Source organism: Lissotriton vulgaris, chromosome 6 (genome assembly GCF_964263255.1).
Source record: "Lissotriton vulgaris chromosome 6, aLisVul1.2, whole genome shotgun sequence".
NCBI lineage: Eukaryota > Metazoa > Chordata > Amphibia > Caudata > Salamandridae > Lissotriton > Lissotriton vulgaris.
In genome coordinates this window covers 1847528285-1847551769 of record NC_141694.1, presented here as the reverse complement: position 1 = coordinate 1847551769, position 23485 = coordinate 1847528285, and positions in this window count along the sequence as shown.

The window sequence follows — 23485 nt, the reverse complement described above, 5'->3', positions numbered from 1 at the left end:
GATGAGGGTTTTATGATGGGTTTGTCCGGACTGACTGAACAGGATAATGGAATGTGCTTGGTCATTTCTGGTGGGCTGGACAACAGAAAAGTGGGATTGTCGTCATACGCTACTTTTAAAATGTCATGTTCCTATTGGTCAGTTTGTGTAGAATCAATGTTAGCCTGGAATGTTGCCTTAGGCTTGATTTTTGGCATAAAAGACCACGCTCCGCTCATTGAATTTGTGCAGTCTCTAGCGAACCACCCGTGTTGTGCTTCGTAGACCTCTGTTCCTGGTTGCAGCCAATAAACTTTGGTCTTTGACGTCATCAAGAAGTGTCCCGTGTCTCTGTTTGCCAAGGCAGGGGAACTCGAAGGCATCGGGCGTTTTCCCTGACGCCGCTGGGTTCTAAAACCCGGTCCTTCAGTTGGCGCCCAACGTGGGGCGACTTCAGCGGTACCGGTCCAAGCCCGAAGATCGTGGAGAGCTTCGTGTGGAAATTCTGGAGGAAGGCCAACCACTTCATCGACCCCTGTATGTCGTCGTGGTCCGAAAGTCTTTGCTGCGAGGTTCACCGCCTTCCGACGGCTACGAAGGACTGCTGCCCTGACTGTCGCCCTGTCTTGGAGCCTTAGACGTTTGTAGAGCGAGACGATTGACGGGTCTTCTGGTGACGCCATCGACATTTCAGTTAAGTATGAGTGGAGCGTCTCCTAGTCCTTAGTTTGTTTTGGTATCCCTTTAGCGGATCGCTTTGATTTGGTACCTGCAGGCCCCAAAGCCAAGGGACTCATGTATTCGCGAGACTATCGTTTTGAGATTTCCCTTGTAGTTTGAAGCTAGACTAGTGAGCAAGATGCCTGGTCTTAGCAGACTTGGAAAGTTGTTTAGTTGTGGTTGTTCTAAGGATTCCCAGTTAGAGGATTCGTGTCCGGTTCCTCCAATTGGAACTCCTACATATGAATTATATGTGAAGCATGGTGTGGGCCCTATTAGTTATAATGAGATTTGGGTGAAGTATACGAGGAAAGATGGTGTCCTACAGTGGCCCCATTATGGTAGTTTTGAAGCTGAGATTCTAGACAATCTCGAAGTGAAACTGTTTAAGAAGAAAGCCCGGCCGGCAATGTTTGACTCTTTTCGCATATGGCGCAAAGAAGCCAAACAGAAAGAAATTAAATTAGCGAAGAAGAATAAACAAGAACGAGGTATGTCAATGGTGCAAGCTGCTATTGCATATAGGGATAATGAGGAAGAGCAAGAGAGCGAACAGATGCTAAGAGTTAAGAAGTTAGCGGTAGATAGATGCTATCCAGTTTTGCCGCCTAAAGAGCAGGAAGAAAAGAAAGATCTTGCGAAAGATCCTTTAATGTCGCATCTATTGAGTTCGCCACCCCCTTATGCACAAAGTGCTACGGCACCACCGCCACCAGTTGTGGCTGTGCAATTTCCAGTTGTAGTACCACCTGCAATTCCTCTACAGCCAGCTCCTCTTCCGTTGGCTACTGTTCCTTTGGCGCAGCCTTCTCAAGGGCCGCCAACTTTGCTTCCTTCTTCGTCTGCTACTCCTACGCCTATCGATAATACTCCGTCTTTTCCAACTTTGGATTCTTCTACTATTGTTCCATCTTCTCCTTCTACTAGACAGAGAATGACTGCTGCATTTTCTGATTTCCTTTCTCCTTTGTTGGGCCAATTGGGTATGTCTCCTGTTAGTGAGCGTAGACAATCACGTAAACAATTGCCCGATACAGATGAACGTACAGTTTTGAATCACATGGCACATAGATGGGTTACGTATACCTCCCAGTATGATCTTGAGGGTATTATGGATGTCTTCCATCAATGGAAAGCACCAAAGCAACGTCACGTCTTTGAAATGATGTGTGTGTTCCTCCGTGAACAATGGGTTGACGAAGTCGGTAAAGCTCCTAATGAGTTGGACCGTATACGTTCCGAATTTGCGAAAGGGACCATTGTGAGTCTCCTCGACATTGAGAGAGCAGTTGCGACATTGTTGTCCTTCCGCAATGCCACTCCTCCTGAGTGATTGTTTGAGCCTGATTCGTCAGTTAGGAGAAAAGCGCGTCAATATCCGATGCGTGAGGTTCCTTCAGTTTGGAGACCTGCTGATCCTAATGCTGTTCCACCTACTCTTGCGCACTTTCAGAGAGTATGGGTACATGTTCCTTGGAAGTGTGTTGAAGTTTTGGCGATTAAGCAGTCTTTACCTGATCCGCAAAAAAATCCGGCAGGATATTATAAAGAGCTCACTCAAACTGTGGGTTTGTGTATCATGAATTTAGCGGACATAGACATGTTGTTTGGTAATGTCGTCCCACAGCCTATCTGGAGTACAATTCGACATACGGATCATGATAATTAATTGGGTGATACATGGGTTAACATTGTTGCTGCGAATGATACAGGTAGGAGGTGCTAAGCCTGAAGATCTTATTACTCAACTTCAGGGCCGGACTGGGAACCAGAACCGGCCCTGGCAAAGTGCTCGGCCGGCCCCCCTCCCCGTCTCCGGGAGGAGAGGGGAGGGGGGAGAGGTGCGACTGCGCTCTGTGACAGGGCCGGTTTTCGGCCGTTTTTGTTACAGGGCCGTTTTTGCAGCATAACGGCCCTGTAACAAAAACGGCCCCAGGGGCCCAAAACTGGCCCCCAACCATGCGGCCCACCGGGGAATTGCCCGGTGCCCTCAACGGCCAGTCCGGGCCTGCTCAACTTCCCGGTAGGATAATTAACTACATGAAGACACTGATGCCTGAAGTGCGTGTTAATTGGGACAAGTTGTCTGCGTGTAAGCAGAAGAAAGACGAGACTGTGTCTGACTTTTTCACGCGGTTTGAAGAGACGTTTGTAGATCATAGTGGTCAGGATATGGCTACTGAGGGTGGCCTGAGATTGTTAGTCGACAAATTTGTACATAATTTGCTTCCTGAGTTATGCACTAAGTTGAAGGATTCCGAGAGTGCTTGGGCTGTTTCTACGTCAGCGCAGATCTTAGCTACGGCCCAGTACTATGAAAATAGGCGCAAAGATGAGTTAGAGAAAGCGGATAAGAAGACTAAGGAATTGAAGACTAAAGTTCTTCTACAACAAGCTTATCCACCCCGTACTAATAATCAGCGCGATTATCAGCAACCTCAGCAGTATTCGAGAAACTCGCAAAGAAACGAGTCTTCTCAACAGCGTTTCCCGTATGGGCCTAATCAGTGTGCATATTGCAAAGAAGAGGGTCATTTCAAGAATAGTTGCCCGGTTTTGTTACAGCGCACAAATGGTGCTTCTGGTGTGAGAGGTCGAGGTGCTCAACAAGTGCCTAGAGGTAGAGGTCGAGGACAGAACGGACGTTCTTTGCCTCCACAGAATTCGATGAATAGTTTTGATCAGCAGCAAGGTACGTCTAGTAGGACAGCACAGTACTATATGGATGATTACTATGTTGAAGGTGAGGAAGTGGATGGTAATGATTGTTAGGACAGCCATGGACAAAGAGAGGGAGTTGTTTCAGTTCCAGTAGATCAGAGTGGACCTTATGTTGAAGTGATTGCATCAGGTGTGTCAGAGCCTTTTATGCTAGATACTGGTGCTACAAAGAGTTCTCTTATGCACTCTAAACTCCCTGGCGCACCTTTGTCTGGCTTTGAGAATGTTTCTGTAGGTTTTTCTGGCGCCCCGGTTACGAATCCGATTTCTGCTCCATTGTCTCTTTCTGTTGGACCTCGTAAGTTCGAAGCACCCCTTCTTTTGACTACAGGTTGTAATGAGAATTTGTTGGGATTGGATTTATTGAAGAGATTGTATGCAACGTTGTATTGTTCTCCGTCAGGAGTACATCTTACTTTGGGTGAGAGAGTGATTTCTCCGATGTACATGTCAAAAGACAGACTTCCACCTGAATTGTCTTCTTTTCCTGATTCATTATGGGCTACTGGTCCGAACGATGTGGGTCTTTTAGAAATTCCTCCATATGTTGTGACACTGAAGGCGAATGCTAAGTTACCACGCATTCTACAGTACCGTATTTCGAGTGATGGTGAGCGTGCACTTTTAGCGATCATTTATGATCTGATCGAAAAGGGTGTAATTGAGGAAACGAGAGGTAATGTGTGCAATAGTCCCGTTTTGCCTGTTTTGAAGAGAACAGATTCTTCACAACCTCCTGTATATAGGTTTGTGATCGATCTTTGCGAAGTGAACAAGATTGTTGTTCCACAGTTTACTGTTGTGCCTGATATTACTGCGTTGTTGACTTTGATTCCTGCTACGGCCACATGGTTTTCGGTGATCGACTTGACAAATGCTTTCTTCAGTATTCCGATTGCTATGGAAAGTAGAGATATCTTTGGATTCTCTTTAGGAGGACGAAGTTTCCGCTTTAAGCGCGCTCCTCAAGGCTATTGCGAGAGTCCATCGATCTATAGTCAAGCTTTGAAAACACAACTTGATTTGCTGGTTTTACCTGATGGTGCTGCCCTTATTCAGTATGTTGATGATTTGTTAGTTGCGGCTGACAATGAAGAGATTTGTAGGGAAGCCACGTTGTCACTGTTACGCCACTTGTCTGATTTCCATCACAAAGTTTCTCTCTCCAAGTTGCAATATTGTCGACAAGAAGTAACCTACTTTGGTCACTTCTTATCGAAGGAGGGAAGGAAACTGACCCCAGAATGAATTCAAGCTATTGCTAAAATGAGTGTTCCTATAACACAGAGAGAAGTACGTGCGTTTTTGGGTATTACGTCGTACTGTAGACAGTGGATTCCTAATTTTTCTTTGCTAGTGAAGCCTTTGATAACTCTTACTGTTAAGGATACTCCAAATCCTATTCCTTGGACTGACAAATGTCAGAAGAGTTTTTCTGAATTACGCAATGCGTTGTGTTCGACTCCTGTGTTGGGTACTTCCGACTACAGTAAGCCCTTCACATTGTATGTTCACGAGAGAGAGGGATGTGCATTGTCAGTCTTGACTCAACAGTTCGGCGATAAGCAACGCCCATGTGCGTACTTTTCGTCGACTTTGGATCCGGTAGCTAGGGCGTTGCCGAGTTGTTTGAGAGCAACAGCAGCAGCGGCTGTTTCAATTCGACAGTCTGCTGGTTTGGTTATGGACAACACGTTAGTGGTAATGGTTCCACATGCAGTGGATACCTTGTTGAACCGTACCAAGACACAGCACTTAACTAGTGCTCGGTTGTCTGGTTACGAGTTGACCTTGTTAGCGAGTCATGTGCACATTAAACGATGCAACACGTTGAATCCAGCCACGTTGTTGCCAATTTCAGTTGAGACAGATATTGAAGAACAACATGATTGTTTTCTGAGAACTGAAGAAGAAACGAAAGGGAGAATAGACCTCAGAGATACTCCTCTTCCAGAGTGTGATGGTACTTTGTGGGTTGATGGTTCGTGCTTTAAGTTGCCGAATGGTGATACGACTGTGGCATATGCTGTTACGACTTTGCATACGATTGTTGAAGCTGCACGTATCCCACATAATTCAGCACAAGCACCGGAGTTGATTCCATTAACGAGAGCATGTGTGTTGGCGAAAGGTAAACGAGTGAATGTGTATACTGACAGCCAATATGCATTTGGTATGGCTCATAGCTTTGGGCGTTTGTGGCGTGAACGTGGATTTCTGACTTCGCATGGAACGAAGATCCAGCATGGGCAGTTGGTGAATGAACTTCTTGAATCTCTTACTTTGCCATTGCAAGTAGCGATTGTAAGAAAGTTACGGATGATGTTGGTCGCGGAAATGCGTTTGCGGATGAAGTCGCGAAAGAAACTGTGAGAAATGTGATGATTCGAATGTATGTTGCAGGTCCAGAAAGATGGGTTCCAGAGAAGAGTATGTGTGAAGATACGATTGAGAGTGTGAAATCCATTCAAGCTGAAGCTACAGAGAAAGAGTTGAATGAATGGAGAGAAAGTAAGGGTAGACTGGATTCGAATGGTTGTTGGACTGATTTGTCCGAGCATCAAAGATGGTTGTTGCCTGGCGCGTATGTGCTTCCAGTTGTTACAATGGCTCATGGCATGGCACATATTAGCGTGAAAGGGATTTGCAAGTTGTTGGCTCCGGTTTGGCAGAATGCGGGAATTCCAAAATGTGCAGAGAATTTGGTTAAGAACTGTATGGTGTGCTTGATGTACAATCCTGGTAAGGGAATTCCAACACCAGCTGGTCATTTTGCTCCTCCAACGTATACGTTCGAGGTTTTGCAGCTAGATTTTATCCACATGGAGAGATGCAACAACTTGAAATATATTTTAGTGGTTGTTTGCTCCTTTTCTAGATGGGTAGAAGCTTACCCCCTTAAGGACAATACTGCCTTGTCCACAGCGAAAGCCCTAATAAAGGAATTTTTCCCTAGATTTGGAATGCCGAGAATTATCTGGAGTGATAATGGGAGTGAATTTGTGGGTCAAGTTATGAAGAGAGTGTGTGAGGGATTAGGAATCCGGCAGAAATTCCACGCTGCAAATCACCCCCAATCAGCTGGTTTAGTTGAGTGCTATAATGGCACTTTGAAGCTTAAGTTAGCTAAAATCCAAGCGAGCACTGGTTTGCAATGGCCAGATGCTTTGCCTTTAGCGCTTTTGTCCACGAGAATGACTGTGCATTCGAGGATGGGTTTGAGTCCGTATGAGGTTGTGTTTGGTCGTCCAGCGAATATTTGGGGCGTACCAAGGCCAACTAGGTTCAGGGAAATTGAATACCCTGTGTTGCTTGATTACTTGCGCGAACTGACGACTAAATTGCGTGTTTTAAACCAACAGGTGCATGATAGTCTGCCACAAGCTTCTGAGGATCCAGGCCACGCAATTGAACCTGGCAGTTGGATCTTCATCAAGAATTTTCAGCAGAGCAAGAACGATCAGCCCCGCTGGACAGAACCCTACCAAGTGCTCCTGTCTACACGTTCTGTAGTTCGAGTGCAAGGCAAGAAAAACTGTATCCACGGCGTACACTGTAAGCAAGCACCATTGCCCTTACCGTACGATCAGTGGGTCCAGGAAGGACTTCTAGACTCTGGAACGGAAACTGTTCCACGATTCTTGCCATTCAGCGATGCCCGTCTGATTGGTACAAACTCTGAGAAAGAAAGTGATGATATTTTGCAAGAAGCTGTGCCTCCTCTGAATCGAGTGAACACTACTGAGCCTGATTTGTTGATTAAGGACCAAACGTTTCCTGGAAAGGACCGCTATAATTTGCGACAGAGAGTCGTGGGACAAATAAAGTACAAATAAAGTTTTTATGATTTTTTTGTTTGCAGGTTAACTCTCCACGAGGATCTACTCATTTTTGTTTTTCGAACCGCCATCCGGGTTCAGCTGTAGGGTCGCGGTGCCTAAGTCTTTGGAGTGCAAGCCTGAGACACTAGGTCTAGGGTTCTGGTTGGCCTAAGGGAGTTGCCCTGGGTTGACAGAGGCATTCCTTAGCATAGAACACCCTACCATCGCGAGCAGCATATTTAGTTAGGATGGATTTCTTCGAGTTGGAGAGACCTGCAAGGACAATGAACTTTAAAAAGAAGATATGCAAACTGATATTAAGGAAAAGTTTTTTAATACCATGTGTATTTTTGCTATTGAGTTTAATGATATTTATAATTGGTTATGTGACATTCTCTTTTAAAGTGACGTTTATTCCCACTGTGCAACCTACACCTACACCCACTATTTCTTCTCATTCTTTTCATCCTTTGCCTGAACATGAGGTAGTTAGACAATTGGAATTTGCCAATAATTCCTTTATTCAACTTTTGCACCAACACCAGTTAGTGATGAACACGACGAATTGTTGGATTTGTGGTCTAATGCCCCATACGACCGATAAAGGTATTCCATATTTGGTTTTGCCTTTTAGTTTAAATGGTTCTATTTGGGCTTATAGAACGATGTTTATCTATGCCCATAGTGTTTATCCCTTACGTTCACCGAAAGACAATCCGAAGAATAGTGCTGTAGCTAGAGGTATAGTCGACATGGTTAAAGGGACTAATGCCGTTGAAACTATTCCGACTGATGAGAAACAACCATATGGTGGTTGAGATGTTACTGGATATGGAGTTAGTCTGAGTGTTAACCAGCGAGTGAAAAGTTCTCCGCCGATTTGGATAGTGCCCCATCAGGGTCGCTATTGTCTGCAGGGTAATGGTAAAAACCCGAGAGCTCAGCTAGGGAAGAGCGTTTGTACTGATACTTACGTATTTACGTCTCAGTCTTCCCCAGCATTTTTAGCTGCTAAGGGTACCTACTTCGTTTGCTATGACAAAGCATATACATGGTTGCCCCCTGATTTTTCGGGCACATGTTTTGTTTCTTTCCTGCTGCCCCCCACTTTTACAGCTGCGGCAGATTACCATAAGACGAGAGTTGCCAGAGGTGTCTTTAGTCAGGAAGATACTGCAGGGCAAGAGTTGGGAGATTTCTTTAAGGGTTTTCTGCCGTTCTGGGGACCGATGGCTAACAGCAGGAATATTCGCCAGTTGATGAGAGTGGTTGAGTCCACCATAGTCGAAACTGCCGGTGCCCTTAGTAACTTGACTGCTGAGCTCCAGTCGGATAGACTTATGACACTTCAAAATAGGGTTGCCCTTGATGTCATACTAGCAGACCGAGGTGGAGTATGTAAACTGATTCAATCAAGCGGCTGGGTTTTCATTCCAGACAATGCTCCGTCAGTCTTCCAGGCCATTTCCAAGCTACATAAGATCTCAGATTCTGTCCATTTGGATAAAGGAGATTGGTCGTTGATGGGATGGTTATGGGGATTGATATCCACTTGGGGTTGGAAAATTCTGATGCTCATTGGGATGGTCTTAGCTATCCTTTTCCTGTTCTGTCTCTGTGTACAGTGTGCTCCTGCTATTTGTGGCCTCTGTGCTACTTTGTGTGCAAGGAGACCTGTCCAGAGAGAGTTACTAAGTAATAGGATGATGCTACAACAACACATCGATGATCTGATGAATATAGATCCAGATTCAGATTGACATGGGTTTGGGTCTGTTGCCTATGTAAGGGCAAAATGAGGGTCTGTAGTTCCGTAGTTTGAGGGTCTGTTGTTCGGTGGTTCCGAATCCGTTCTATAAAGGTCGTCGGAAATAGACGATTTTGGTGTCAGCAGACCGCAAATCACGAGTGCGGTATGTACAAGTGTTTTCGCATAAATCGATCAATGAAAACACTATGTATTCAGAGATTTCGTTTGAACCTTCGGGTTCCATTTTGTGTGGCAGCCATTTTGTGTGGTTGCCCTCACATAGGCCGATGACTACGGCCGAACGAGTCTTTGGGACACGTACACCTTAGCTGACTTCTGAATGACCTGGCCGAACTGACTCCTTGCCCGAGGCTGATCCCGTTGAGCCAGTTCCTAGTTAAACAGCTGGTCAGATAAAAATCAAAGAGCAGGACATGCCGAAGTTTATGGTACACTGCACCCAACTTTCTATCTTGCCACTAATCTGTTTCTGCTCCTTCCTTTACAACATAATCACTGATTTGGGTTGAGGGTTTTATGATGGGTTTGTCCGGCCTGACTGAACAGGATAATGGAATGTGCTTGGTCATTTCTGTTGGGCTGGACAACGGAAAAATGGGATTGTCGTCATACGCTACTTTTAAAATGTCATGTTCCTATTGGTCAGTTTGTATAGAATCAATGTTAGTCTGGAATGTTGCCTTAGGCTTGATTTTTGGCATAAAAGACCACGCTCCGCTCATTGAATTTGTGCAGTCTCTTGCGAACCACCCGTGTTGTGCTTCGTAGACCTCTGTTCCTGGTTGCAGCCAATAAACTTTGGTCTTTGACGTCATCAAGAAGTGTCCCGTGTCTCTGTTTGCCAAGGCAGGGGAACTCGAAGGCATCGGGCGTTTTCCCTGATGCCGCTGGGTTCTAAAACCCGGTCCTTCATGACCCCTAGTGCTGCAGCAAGGGGGGGCAGGAAGGAAACTCTGAAAATGGAGTACAAGAAGTGGAGATAGATGTGGCTGCCATTCCTCCTCTCAGAGACTCTGTTGGGGGTTTAGAGGACCTTGGAGGAGCAGGGCTTGATACTCCAGATGGGGAGAACTTATTTTTGTTAGCTGAGGAGTCAGATTCTGATAATACTGGCGAGCCTGACAATACGGATGAGGCGACGGGAGACGACAGTGATAGTCCCCCGTCAACCGGTGACACCTTAAAAAGGGCTACTCATTGGCATAGCAGAGCTAGGAAGAAAGGTTTTGAGGGCTCATGGCAAGAGAGCTCTCACTCAGAAGCCAGTGACCATCTTTAATGGGATTATGCCACTACTAATTTAGCAGCGGTGGGTAGGGCGAGACCTCAAGAGTACGATCAAAGGGCTCCCGGCAGTAAGTCTGAACCAGTTCCCTCAATCAGCCTTTTCTATGCTACACTTAAAGCCATGCAAGTAGAGGCTCGTCAGGAGCACAAAAGAGCGCAATTGGCAACTAAGATCCAAGGTGCAATTCACAAAACTACCAAAGTTTGCTCAGAAGTCGTAGCCAGAACCACTGCCCTTGAGGAACGCGTATAGATTTGGAGGCTGAGCTAGAAAATACAGAGCTAATGACAATGGCAAATGATGCAAGATTAGCGGACATTATGTGGCAGCTAGAAGATTCCGAAAACAGACAGCGGAGGAATAACTTACGCTTATTAGGAATTGAAGAAAGAGCCAAGGGGGATGATATACGGGGGTTTGTGTTGAAACTGTTCAAATCAGTCTTTCCAGAACTATCGCACTGGAACTGGGAAACTGAGATCCAGCGGGTACACAGATTCCTCCTAATGGCAAAAAGCAACCCTGGCCCAGACTCTAAGACTCGGGCAATCTTAATCTTTTTGGGGAACGTTTTGTTGACGCAGGCGGTATTTGAGAAGGCAAGGTCAGACACAAGGAAATCAGCTGAGGGGCAGACTTTTTTTGTGCGCCCAGATTTCTGCCACTCAACAGTGGAGAGAAGATGGCGGTTACGCCAGATGATTAGCCCTTTTCATAAAAGTGGATGCAAGGTGTATTTGATGAATCCTGCACGGTTGAAAGTTATATATCGAGGGAGGATCCGTGTATTTACTTCTGAAATCCAAGCCGAAAGCTATTTAAAGGAACTGATGTTGGCTAACAGACTTTATCTGCTTACAGCCTAGGTCCTCCCTTGAGGTTTGCACTTTTATCTGTTGGTCATTGGGTTTTCTAGAAGAGAAGGATGGTATATTATTGTTTCTCTTTTTTGTTTCTCTCTTAAGGTTGGGTTTCTTTTTTTTTTCTTGGGGGTTGGGGAGTGACAGGGGCTACACTCAGGATCGCGGGAGGCATCGCAAAGGTTTTGAGGACCTTTTTTGCCTTAGTGAAGGGTGTGGGGGGGGGAGGGGCTGAGGGTGGTGGATTCATCTCGGGGAAAGGGGGTTGTATGTTACAATGGTTGTGCATTTCGGGGTACGGGAGTAGTTCGGATGGGTCTCTCACAAGGCCTTGGACTTTGTATCCGCAGAACCAATGATTAAAAAAAATGGGGTGTATTAGGATAGCCTCCATCAGTCAGTCAGTTCATCTTTATTCGGGTACAGCAGTACCCATAAAAGCACAGAAAACAACCATACATTTTAAAAATGACCGTTCAAGTAATCTAAAAATATACATTATACAAGTCAAAAAGTGGCTTAGTGTAAAGTTTAACATCGTCACAGTGCAGATAAATTCTTAAACTACAAAAGCAATAAAAAGACAGTACAGGACTATTTATATTAATGTCAGACTTCAAACATAGATCTGCGTGCTCTTACTGCCGATTTTAGAAAAGTGCAAGTGCGAAAAATAAGGTCCACATCATCTAAAGCTAATATGGAATCAAATGCTGCCTCTAAGCTAATTGGTCTTCTCTTAGTAAAATATGGACATAAAAACTGTTTAAAATATTTATTATAAAATTTACAGGAGAAAATAAAGTGCTTAATAGTTTGCTCACTCCTCCCATTCGCAAGGGCACAAAGACAGATTTAAGTTGGGACTGTAACCAAGTGGAAAAGAGAATACAAAGCGAATTGCGCCAGCTTTTAAACGGAACAGTAAGCTTGTCTCCCATCGGGTCATTGGTAGTATCAAGTAGAGGTGGAGTGGATAGCTAAAACGTTCAATGGTCATGTAATTGAGCACAGTATTTTTTCTGGCCTCTGCTGCCACCCGCTCGATCTTATATAAGGAGTACAGAGCATTCTGCATGTCCTTTTTTGCGACTGTGGCAGCAAGTGTAGGGTCCCAGAAAATACTTTCCATGTTTATACTGCGCAAACTACTCAGCACTCCGCCCAACCATGGGATATCTAGCCCCTTAGCACACCCTAGACAATCCTTAATGATTGACTGAGTCAAGGAGGCTGCTTCGTTCTTCCACACTGCAATCCACATAAGTGCCGGGCGCGCCCTAATAAAATCAGTAATAAAATTAATATTGAGCTCCTTGTGGGATATGTAATGGGAGGTTAAGATAGGAACATTTAGTAGTTTTCTGCAAAACCTATTCTCCTCCTGCTATATACCAGTACAGTTGGCCGTCCCCCATATCTCGGCGCCATAAGTTGCTACCGGGATACACTGGAGTTTGTAAATCCTTTGTACAGCTAATACTGCGCCCGTCGTCTTAGGGCGAGAGATGCCTAATGAATTGTTGGCCTTTGAGAACTTGCTCCTGGCGTGAGCTAAGTGCTCACTCCAGGAGCTGTTCGCAGCAAAGGCCAAACCCAAATACACAAAGGATTTTACCGAGGTCATTTTATGACCATCTATTACAATCGGGCGTATAGCCTGTTTACCTTGGCCACTGCTCATTAGAAAAGATTTTTTTAAATTAACTTGCAGGTCTAAGTTTTTCATAAAAATATTAAAATCTTGGACAAGGAGGCGCAATGAGTTAGGTGTACAACCTATTAAAACTGCATCATCGGCGTAGAGCAATGCAGGGATGGGTACTTTGTTAATATGTGGGACATCTTGGGTAGCCAATTTCAGGGAAGCATTCAGGTCATTAATATATATGATAAAAAAGCAGGGGGGCCAAGACACAACCTTGTCTGACCCCCCTGCCAATGTCAATATATCCTGAGACCTCGCCTCCCACCCCTGTTCTTACTTGGGCCTTGAGGTCTCTCTGCAGGTAGGCCAGAAAATTGACCAGGGTTTCATCCAGACCCTTGGATAAAAGAATAGCCCACAGCTTTGACCTATTGACTAGGTCAAAAGCTGTGGACAAATCCATGAAGGCCATGTAAACCGGGGATTTCTTGGCAATGACATATTTACTAATAATTAAATTCAGATTCAGGCATTGCTCCCTTGTTCCCACCTTACTCCTGAAACCCAGCTGGCAAGGGTCTAAGATGTTAGTTGCCTCTGTCCAATCTACAATTTTGTTGTAAAGAACTCTCCCTAAAATATTGAGGGTGTTGTCTATTAGGGAGATAGGGTGGTAGTTACATGGAAGTGACCTATCGCCTTTTTTGAAGATCAGTACTATAATACCTTTGGCCCAAGTATCTGGGATCTTTGCCAGGGTCAGATTATTACAAATATTCAGAAGCAAGGGGGCCCAAAAAGCCGGATTCCATTTAATTAGGTCTATTGGCAACCCGTCAGGGCCAGGCGCTTTGTTGCCTAGGCTTTGGTTAATTGCTTCGGTTACTTCTAAGATGCCGATATCTATAGGTGTTGGGTTGCCAATGGTAGGGGATTGATCAGATGAAGGTGGGGCACAATAAATTGATGAGAAGTGGTCCACCCAGGCCTCACTAGTTATATTACAACTGATTTGCGTTAGTGACTGCCCCATGGAACGTACTTCCCTCACGGCCGCCCAAAAAATATTAGCATTGTTTAAATTACCGGCATAAGACAACTTGTCCACACGTTCCTTCAAAACTTCATTTCTTCTATTATTGGTTGCCACCTTATAATCATTTCTTGCCTGTCTAACCGTTGCGGGGCATCTCGGAATAGAAGCTAAAGCCCTGCGAAGATTCCTATTTGCTTTAAAGCAATCTTGGTTAAACCAGCTAGGGACGGGTGCCGCCTTTTTAGGAGGTTTGGATATCAGGCTTTTGACAGTCTGACATATCATGCCAAAGTCCTCAATTATCTGATCTGGTGTTGAATCAAGGGAGAGGCAGGACTCAATCAGGGGCATATTAATTTTTGCCAGCGTCTTAAAGACTTCTGCATTATCAGCCCCCTTCCAACATAGTCTTAGGTTATCTGTTGAGACTGATAAGTTTGCCGCCGCACAATCGATATGAGCGGTGGTCCATCTGGTTGCATTTAGTGTTACCATAATGGGGTTATGTTCCTCAAAATCAGACGGTGTGACCACGGCAAAAATCACCAGTTTTTCAATTAGAGGACATACAAAGACATAGTCTTTTGTGGATCCACTGCCCCTACCTCTATTAGTCGGATGGTTATTCCTATGGGACCCACGACTAGATCCATAACATAAGATAAATTGTGCGAATTGATCAGCCTTTTAAGTTCTCTCCCTCTATTGTATGGAGGTTGTGTGCAGGGAGCTGTGTCCATGTCAGCACCATGGCCTTGAAATTTGGCATTAAAGCCACCCCCTAATAAAATGCCCAAAGTGTCTCCCTTTGCAGATTGATTATCCAGATCAGAAACAAATTTGAATAACTTTAAAAAGTTTTTATTAGGGACTGACTGGATGTCATTATTATAGAAATGTAATGAATAAAATTGAATACCCCTTTTAAACAGTACAGCTTGAAAGTCTAAGCTGTGTGTTGGGATTTATTTTAAAAGTGCCCCCGGCTGTCACCTTGAATCCTTAAGAACAAGCACCCAATGGCCTTCCCTTCCTTAGTATTTGTGAGAGGACACTATAGCAATGGAAACCCTCGATGTATAGGTTTTCGGTGGCCCAAGTTTCCTAAAACATAAGAATATCATATTCCCTGACTAAATGTAACCCTTCAGTATTATCCAATTTCAATCGAAGACCTGCCACATTCCAGCTGAGGATGCTCAAACTTGCTCCGTAATCCCTTTTTGCTATACCTTTCGTCCCTTGGGCACAATGTGGTGCCGTCGGTGTAACTCTAAATGGGGGTACTATCAGCCTCAGACTCTAAGAGTATTAGTGGTCAGTCTTGCTGATCCAAACTTTGAAAGACTTGGAAATTGTTGGATAGGGATATGGTTGTTCCAGGACCACTATTAGGGGTAGTTGGAGGTTTGTAGAAATAACCCAAAGGAAGGGCGGTAGCCTCCATCAATATTTGCGGGTTGAATGATCCAGTGAAAAGGCACAGGGTGAGAGAAGATGTGCGATTCTTGAAGGCAGATATTATCTGCCTCCAGGAAACACATATTGAAGCCGGCCATAATAAACTTTTGGAATTTGATGGGTTTCAACTAATTTCTTGGACAAAGCAGGAAGTTAAGATGAAAGGTGTTGCCATATTTGTACGTTGGGGTTGGCTAATATAGTTCGCTCTTCTGCTGATGACTACAGGTGGGCTATTATACTTTTTTTTTTTTTTTATTGAAAGTTCACAGCAGCCAGATGTACATTAAAATCATCAGTATACATAAATATATCAGCGTAAAATATAAACATATATAAATACACTTGATAATAAAATAAATACGATATGAGCAGCATTAACCATTAACAATATTTGATAAGAGAGACAGGAATAAATAACCGGGTAAAACCAATCATACAAAGCATTGACCATGGCATCTCTCATTATAATCTAGAGGGCCGTGCATCTTGCCTTCCTCCAGCTAGCCACTGGTGCCCATACACGTAAACCCATTTCTCTGGATTTAATTCCTTTAAGGGCATAAAGTTCTGATTCAATATTATGAATCCCTAACAGCCTACACATCCACATTTGGAAGGTTGGAGGCTCCACATCCTTCCATGCAGCAGCAATTAATATCCTGAGAACAGCTGTCGAGATAAAAACCAGCGCCTCTATCTCTATGCTCAAACCTAGTTTTGCATCACAACCAAATATTAAAAGTGTAGGGGATAGGTCAATTTTAACAGCTAGCAGCCCCTCTAAAAACTTTTCAATTTCATTTTTAATTGGTCCCAAGTTTACACAATTACAGAACATATGTAATACGTCTGCTGGCCCATTGCCACACCTAGGACAATTATGGTCTAGTCTCTTGCCCCATTTAAACAGTTTAGCTGGTGTATAGTATAAATTAAAAAGAGTCTTAAAATGCTGTGCTCTTAGATTTGATGATCTCAAAAACCTTTTGTCCATTGCCAGTGCTCTGTCAAGATCAATGTCAGGATCCTGCAGTTTGGAGGCCCAGCTCTCCTCCACCTTGATCAAGTCATCAGGGAGGCTCTCCATAAGTAACCTGTACAAATCTTTGATTCTATGACCTCCACCTTTCAGATAATCTAATAGAGCGCAGTCATTAGATATATTCAGACCCGGTCTTTTCGACTTAATGATATTAACCAGCTGCATATACTTAAATTCTTGAACACCTTGCAATGAAAACCGTGTCCTCAGCAATTCTAGAGGCCTGCAGACATCTTTAATCAATACTTGGCCTAATGAATTGATCCCTTGTCTTTCCCAATGTTTCCATGGGCCATCATCGCTTAGATGCGGAAATAAATCTGAATTCCATAAAAGGGTGTGCTGATTATACTTTGGGATGTCCTGATCTTTACAAATAGATGACCATATCCCCCAAATATCTCCAATAGTCTTATAACCAGAGGCTTTAAAGAAACGTTCGTCATGTTTCCTTGACAATATCCCATGTACTTCCCCCCCCAGTGCCAGGTGATAAATAGTAGGGATGGCTCCCTGGCTGTATCTAGCATCATCTGGGAAGAAAAACACGGACATCCCTGTAAGGAAGCAGGCCCAGTTGTAATACCTAAGATTGGGTATTCCCAACCCCCCTTTTCTTGGGGAAGGGACATGAGCCTACTAGATCTCCTAACCTTGCCATACTGCCATACAAAGTTCATGAATATAGACTCCATTTCCTTTATCAACGCATCTTCAATTTTGAAAGGGATAGACCTAAATTTATATAAAATTTTAGGAAAGATAGACATTTTAATGACATTGACCCTTCCTATAACTGATAGATGCAGTTTGTCTATTCTCCTTAAATCCTGTTTAATTTTGATCAGTAATGGCTCAAAATTATCTTTAATGATGTCCTTTGGCTGGGCATTGATTGTAATTCCTAAATAAACAACTGAGTCCAGATATCTATTATCCGTTTTATTTATATTACCGGTGCATAATACCTGCGTCTTAGCTACATTAAGACGATATCCAGATAGTCTCCCGAATTCAGAAGTAATTCTAACAATTTCATTCAGGGCACCATCAGGATCCGTGGTTAAAATAGCAACGTCGTCCGCATAGGCGAGTACTTTAGTACGAAATCCATTGGTGACAACTGGCTTAATTTTGCTATCCATTAATAAATTTATTAGAGGATCTATATACAGAGCAAAAAGAATGGGTGAGCACGGGCACCCTTGTCGCGTGCCCCTTGATATATAGATCTTCCCTGACTGCTCACCCATAAGATGGATCCTTGCCGTTGGATTGACATACATAGCACAAATTGCCTGTAGGAATTTCGGGCCAAAACCTCTGTCTCTCATTACCCTCCACAGGAACCTCCACCTGACACGGTCGAAGGCTTTTTCTGCGTCTAGAAGGGTCATAGCGGCCCTCCCCCCATCAGCAGCTTGTATATCAAATAATGTGATGGCTCTCCTTATATGGTCGGTCGTGCCTCTGCCTGGAATAAAACCATGCTGCCAGGGAGAAACCAGGGTCCCAATGATCTCGGCCAGCCGTGTCGCCATGATTTTAGCATACAGTTTATTATCACTGTTTATTAATGATATAGGTCTGTATGAACCAGGGCTCTCTTTCGGTTTCCCCTTCTTATGGAAGACCACAATATTTGTTTCGGTCCAGGATTCCGGGATAGCCCCGGTATTGATAACCCCGTTAAATAGATCCAATAGTAAAGGTGTTATTACTTCCCTTAGACATTTATATACTTCCAAAGGAATGGCGTCAGGTCCTGCCGCCTTGCCAGATGCTAAATCCTGTAATGCCTCGGATAATTCATCCATAGTTATTCTACGTTCCAATTTTTCTCTCTGGTTAGCGGTGAGTTTGGTACCCATTTCCGGCCAATTTATGCCCGGATCATCATTTTCTGACTCTTCCTTATACAGCTCTTGGTAAAATCTCTTGAAGACATCAAGGATTTCATCTGACTTTTTATAAGTTTGATCTCCTTCCTTTATTTCAGTTATGATATTCCTTGAAGCAACCTGCCTTATCCGCAGAGCCAAAGCCTTACCAGCACTTTCCCCTGTTTCATACATTCCAGATCTATATGAATGATATCCGGCTGCAGCTTTTTTTGCCAATTGTATCTGGAGTTCAGCCTTAATACTATTCAGTCGCTCTAAGCTTAAATTACCCTGACGCCCCTGACATACATCTTTCCTATGCTGTTCCTCTGCATCTGCCAATTTACCCAATAACCGTTCCCTCTCTATCTTACCTTTCTTCCACATTCGTCCAGCATAACTAATTGTCTCACCTCTCAGACCAGCTTTAAAACTATCCCAGACAACGTTACGGGGAGCACTATATCTATTTACATCAAAAAATGACTGACACCAAGTTTTCAAATACGAGATATAATTTTTATCCATTAGAAGCTTCCTATCGAAAGTCCAGGGTCTAGCGTTTTTCCCTTGTTCACTGATAGCAAATGTTAACACAAGGGGATTATGATCCGAAATTATCTTAGGTAACCTTACTATTTCCACATTTGGAAGATAATTAGCTGTTATCATAAAATAATCCAGTTTGGTATATTTGTTAAAAGGGTGTGAAAAATATGTGAACCCTGGATTATCTCTCTTTAAGCTTCCCCACACATCTATCAAACCATGGGATTTAATAACAGAGGATCAGGTGGGCTATTATACAATGCAGTATTCATAATAATATGTTTACACTTTGTTCTATCTATGGGCCAGTATTGGGCAATCCCGAACTTTATAACTGGCTAAGTTTAGAGCTGGTGGGTTGGCCATCCCCGATTATATTATGTGGCGATTTTAATATCAATTTAGACAGTGCAGTTACTAATCACCCAGAATTAGGGTATCAAGGTCGGAAACCAAAAGTTTTTAAGTCTCTCGTCCTATTGAAGGAGCTGCATGGGCTTGTTGATATGTGGACACAAGCTATGAGTAATGACCCTGGATTTACCTATTTTTCTGTGCCACATAGAATCTATTGTAGACTATATTATTTTTTTATTACTCAATGTTTGACCGAGGGTGCTAAAATAACTCAATTCCCCAGAGTAATGTCTGACCACAATCCGCTTGAATTAGAGGTGAATATCCAGTATAAGAAGAAACAAGCTAGTTGGACTTTCAATCGGGGTTTGCTAAGAGAGAAATTATATATAGAGAAAATGACGATATGGATAACCAGATTTTTAAAGGAAAATATGGGTAGCACAGGTATACAAAACGTCTGGGATACCCTTAAAGCTAGGATTAGGGGTGAGACCATGCGGTATGGGTGGGAGATTCAGAAAAAAAGAGAAAGAAAAGATCTTGGAGTTGTATAAAGCACATGAGGATGTTGAGACGAATCTTGTCACGGTATTATCGGTGGGTGGGGAGGCCAACAAAGCACAAACTAGGATCACAATAGCAAAATCTGTCATAATGGAAATTTCTTTAGCAAAATCCGCCGGTAAATACCTAGCTTGGCGATCCAAACTATACAAGAGCAATGAAAGGGTGGGCCGTATGTTAGCGGTACGGACCAAGGAAAATGCGGCAGCATCGCGGATCACTAGCATTATGGATCAGGATGTTGTTTTGGTCACTGAGGAAGGGGCAATCTTACTGGCCTTTCAGAAATGTTATCAAAAACTCTATTCAGAGGATTTAAGGGATAAAAGTGAGAAGTCAGATGGTTTTTGGAGCTGAAGAGAACAGTTCAGTTCAGTTGGTTTTCTGGAATGGAGAGAGAAGGCAGATGATTGCTGAAGCTGGAGAAAGCAGTCAGATGAATCTTGGAATGAAGTTGGAACTGTCAGCTGGAGCTGCCAGTTTATCAGGATGTATTAAAGCAGTTACCAGTCAGATGGAGGAGTTGAAGCTGCCAGCTGGAGCAGTTGAGCCAGAGGAGTGAAGCTGTGGTGACGGAGGGAGAGAGAGAGCCCTGATTCCACCAGAGAGAGAGAGAAACATTCCTTTCTAATAGGGTGAGGTATTCTAAACTAGTTTGCTTTACACTTAAACATTAATCTTATCCTTTATTTCCTAGGCTAGATTCCCCTACTGTATTGCTAATCCTTTTTCTTTCAGCGGTGTGCAGTATAATCCATTCCCTTTTTAGCTTTCTACAGTCCCTGTCAATTACATGTGGATGTGTTATAGTAATAAAGCTTTCCATTATAATAAAGAGACCCCTCAGATCTGTGTATGTGTCTATTCCCCTTTTACTTTTTAGGCTATGTGTGATATTGTAGTGTTATATTGTTGATGTTATTAGTGAATAAAGGAACCCCAGTTCTTAATGAACAGCTGTGTAGATGTTATTCTTATGATAAAGCTAACCTTTCTTCTAGCCAGATGCTGTAATGGTAACTGATGGATCAAAAGGGAGAAGGAGCGCCTACATCAGGGAATAACTTTTGCATATAGTGTGTAACTGTTATTATTTATAATAAAGTTAACCTTTCTTCTAGCCAGATACTGTAATGGTAACTGATGGATTAAAAGGGAGTAGAGGAGCACTTGTATTTGATAATAACCTTTGCATATTGTGAATTGGCCATCACCACATAAAATATATGAGACATTCCCAGTAGGTATTAGATATATGAGAGAAACTTCCCAACAGAGAGAGAGAGAGCTGAAGGTATTCATAGGAAAGTGATCGTCGTAGTGTAGCGGCGTTAATGAGAGCACCGGGGGGGATACGGTGTGTAGTGAGATCGCTGCTAGGGAAGGTGGCGTTAGTGAGAGCACTGATTGTGGTCAGTGTGTATACCCACAGGATTGTGGCTTGTGAGAGCACCGGAGGGACACGGTGTGTAGTGAGATTGCTGCTAGAGAGAGAGTCTTTTATAACAACAAGGAACCCCAATTCAGTCAGCCAGGGACCTCGGGGAGCAATTTTCTAAAACAACAGCGGTCCCATGCATAAAACAGTTAACAGACAATAAATATAGACAAAATCAGTTCTATATTTTAGAATGACATGTCCAGCCGGACAGAGGTCCTTCAAGTTTACTAAATAAACAAAATTCCAAGGTAGAACAAGGATACCTTCCACAAAACCCCTGTGTGGTACACAAGCCTGTGCCCAACACTTGCGGGGTGATTACAGTTGGAGAAAATAGGAAAGGTTTAAAGGCAAAACAAGCGTTTTTCTGTTTACATATGCATTGTACAGAAAATATCAATTAGCACCGTGTAGGAAGGTGGCTACCTGACTATGGTTACCCCAGATTTTTTGCCCTGTGTTTAGCTGGTTTTCGACTTAGTTGGCCTGGTTCCCTGCTAATCAGGGCCCCAGGCTATCTGCTCTCTCTGTAAAATGGATTCCATGTACCCTAGGTGCATAACTAGATTGGCTTGGGTCACCTTATCAGCCCCTGTACAGAGCACTATAGGTGCCCAGGGCATAGGTGCATCCAAGGCCTACCAGGGGCTGCAGCATATCTTTTGCCACCCCTGGCTGGCTATCTAAATTGACACAACTGGCTGATCACTCAGCTGGGGCAAGTGGGTGTAATCACCCCTTGCTTAGATATAGTATACCTATATCTAAACCTATATCTGGACACATATATAGCCTGTAAGCCACTCCTATGGAAGGCCTCATCAATCCTGGAGGCAGAGTGCGTGGTTTTTATGTGAGATGGTGCTCTGGCATGAGCTGAGCCTGTCTGTAGCTGTCGGGAACAACTCCCTAAGCTGATCCGGGATAATGCCAAACCATATACTATTAAGTGCATTATAATCCTCGCGGTTATATGTTAACTTTGGTTTGGCTTTATCAAAACATGTCGTGTAAGGTGTCATACGAATTGGAATACTACCCCCTCGCCAGTCCTGGCGACGGGGGTAGCATTCCACCCCTCTAGAGGGGACGACATGTTACTTTTGCTAAAATGCGGTTGATTTTTAAAAGAGCCTCAGATCCACAAAATGGATGCTTCTGCCACAGACACATGTCTGACCTCCTGCTGCTGACCGAAACTCAGCAGAGGAGGCCTGGACAAAGGATTTCCTGTCACAGGGAGGTGTGACACCACCCCAGACAGGAGATAGTGGATTGTAGCAGGGAGGTTTGAATGAAACCAGACAGTGCCTGGGGAGCACAAGGCTTCCCCTTGCATAATCCTGTCAAACCGGTTCTGGGGCAGCCCAGCCCCAGCTCCAGTGAGACCTGGACAAAGGAAAGGGGGTGTAACCACCCCCCTTCCTGGTCCCACCCATAGGGGAGGGACCTAGCAGGAGATCCACCCCTCAGATTGGAATAAGAGGGGGAGCAGTGCCAATGCAACTCAGATCATCCTGAAGAAACATAAGAAACGAAATCTGGACCCTTCGACTTTCTACACGACGTGAGAAGACTGAAGAATCTCCCTTGTGGTCAAGGAGTGACCACCCTGTGCAAACAGGCACCATCCAGCCCTCGACCCTTGCTTTGTTGCAGTTCCCGCCGGAACTCGAGCGACAGAGATCGACGAGATCAAGCTTGCCTGCCTTCTACCTGCCCGATCCACAGTCCCTGCAGAGCTGAGACCCGTGGAGGCGACCGGAAGCGTGGGGCACGCCATCTTGAAAAGGCCACGAGACGCTGACCGTGCGGCCCACGAGTGACCCTCGAAGCTGTACACCGGGGTTTGAGAAGCCCCAGCCCCGAGCTCCACTTGCACCAAAGCTCACCCCTCCACACTCGCTGAGTGCTGCGTGGGGCCCTTCTGCTTGTGTGCGCTCGACGCGTTGGCCCGGTCACTTGCCAGCTGGCTTGTGGCCCCTGTGCCGACGAACTTTGAAATCCGACTTGCTTTTCTGGTTGCTCCAGATCTGCACCAGCTCCTGTGAAAAGGAGCACCCACTCTGACCCTCCTGGTTCGAGTGATAAGCAATCTCCCGGTTCCGCGTGGATTGCTTTTACCAAGTGCTGTTTGCTACAATCTTCAAGCCGACGGTGCTGACGGCGAGAGCCTACGTGGGACAGATCGTGACCTGCTCCTGGACGTCGCAGATGCCCCAGAGCCCACGTGACAGCGGAGAGAAGCCTATCGACAACCGCCTGATTGCGCCCGACATTGCCTGGTTCCGTCCTGGTTCCACCCTGGTCACTGCTGAGTGACCCAGACTCTGTCCCC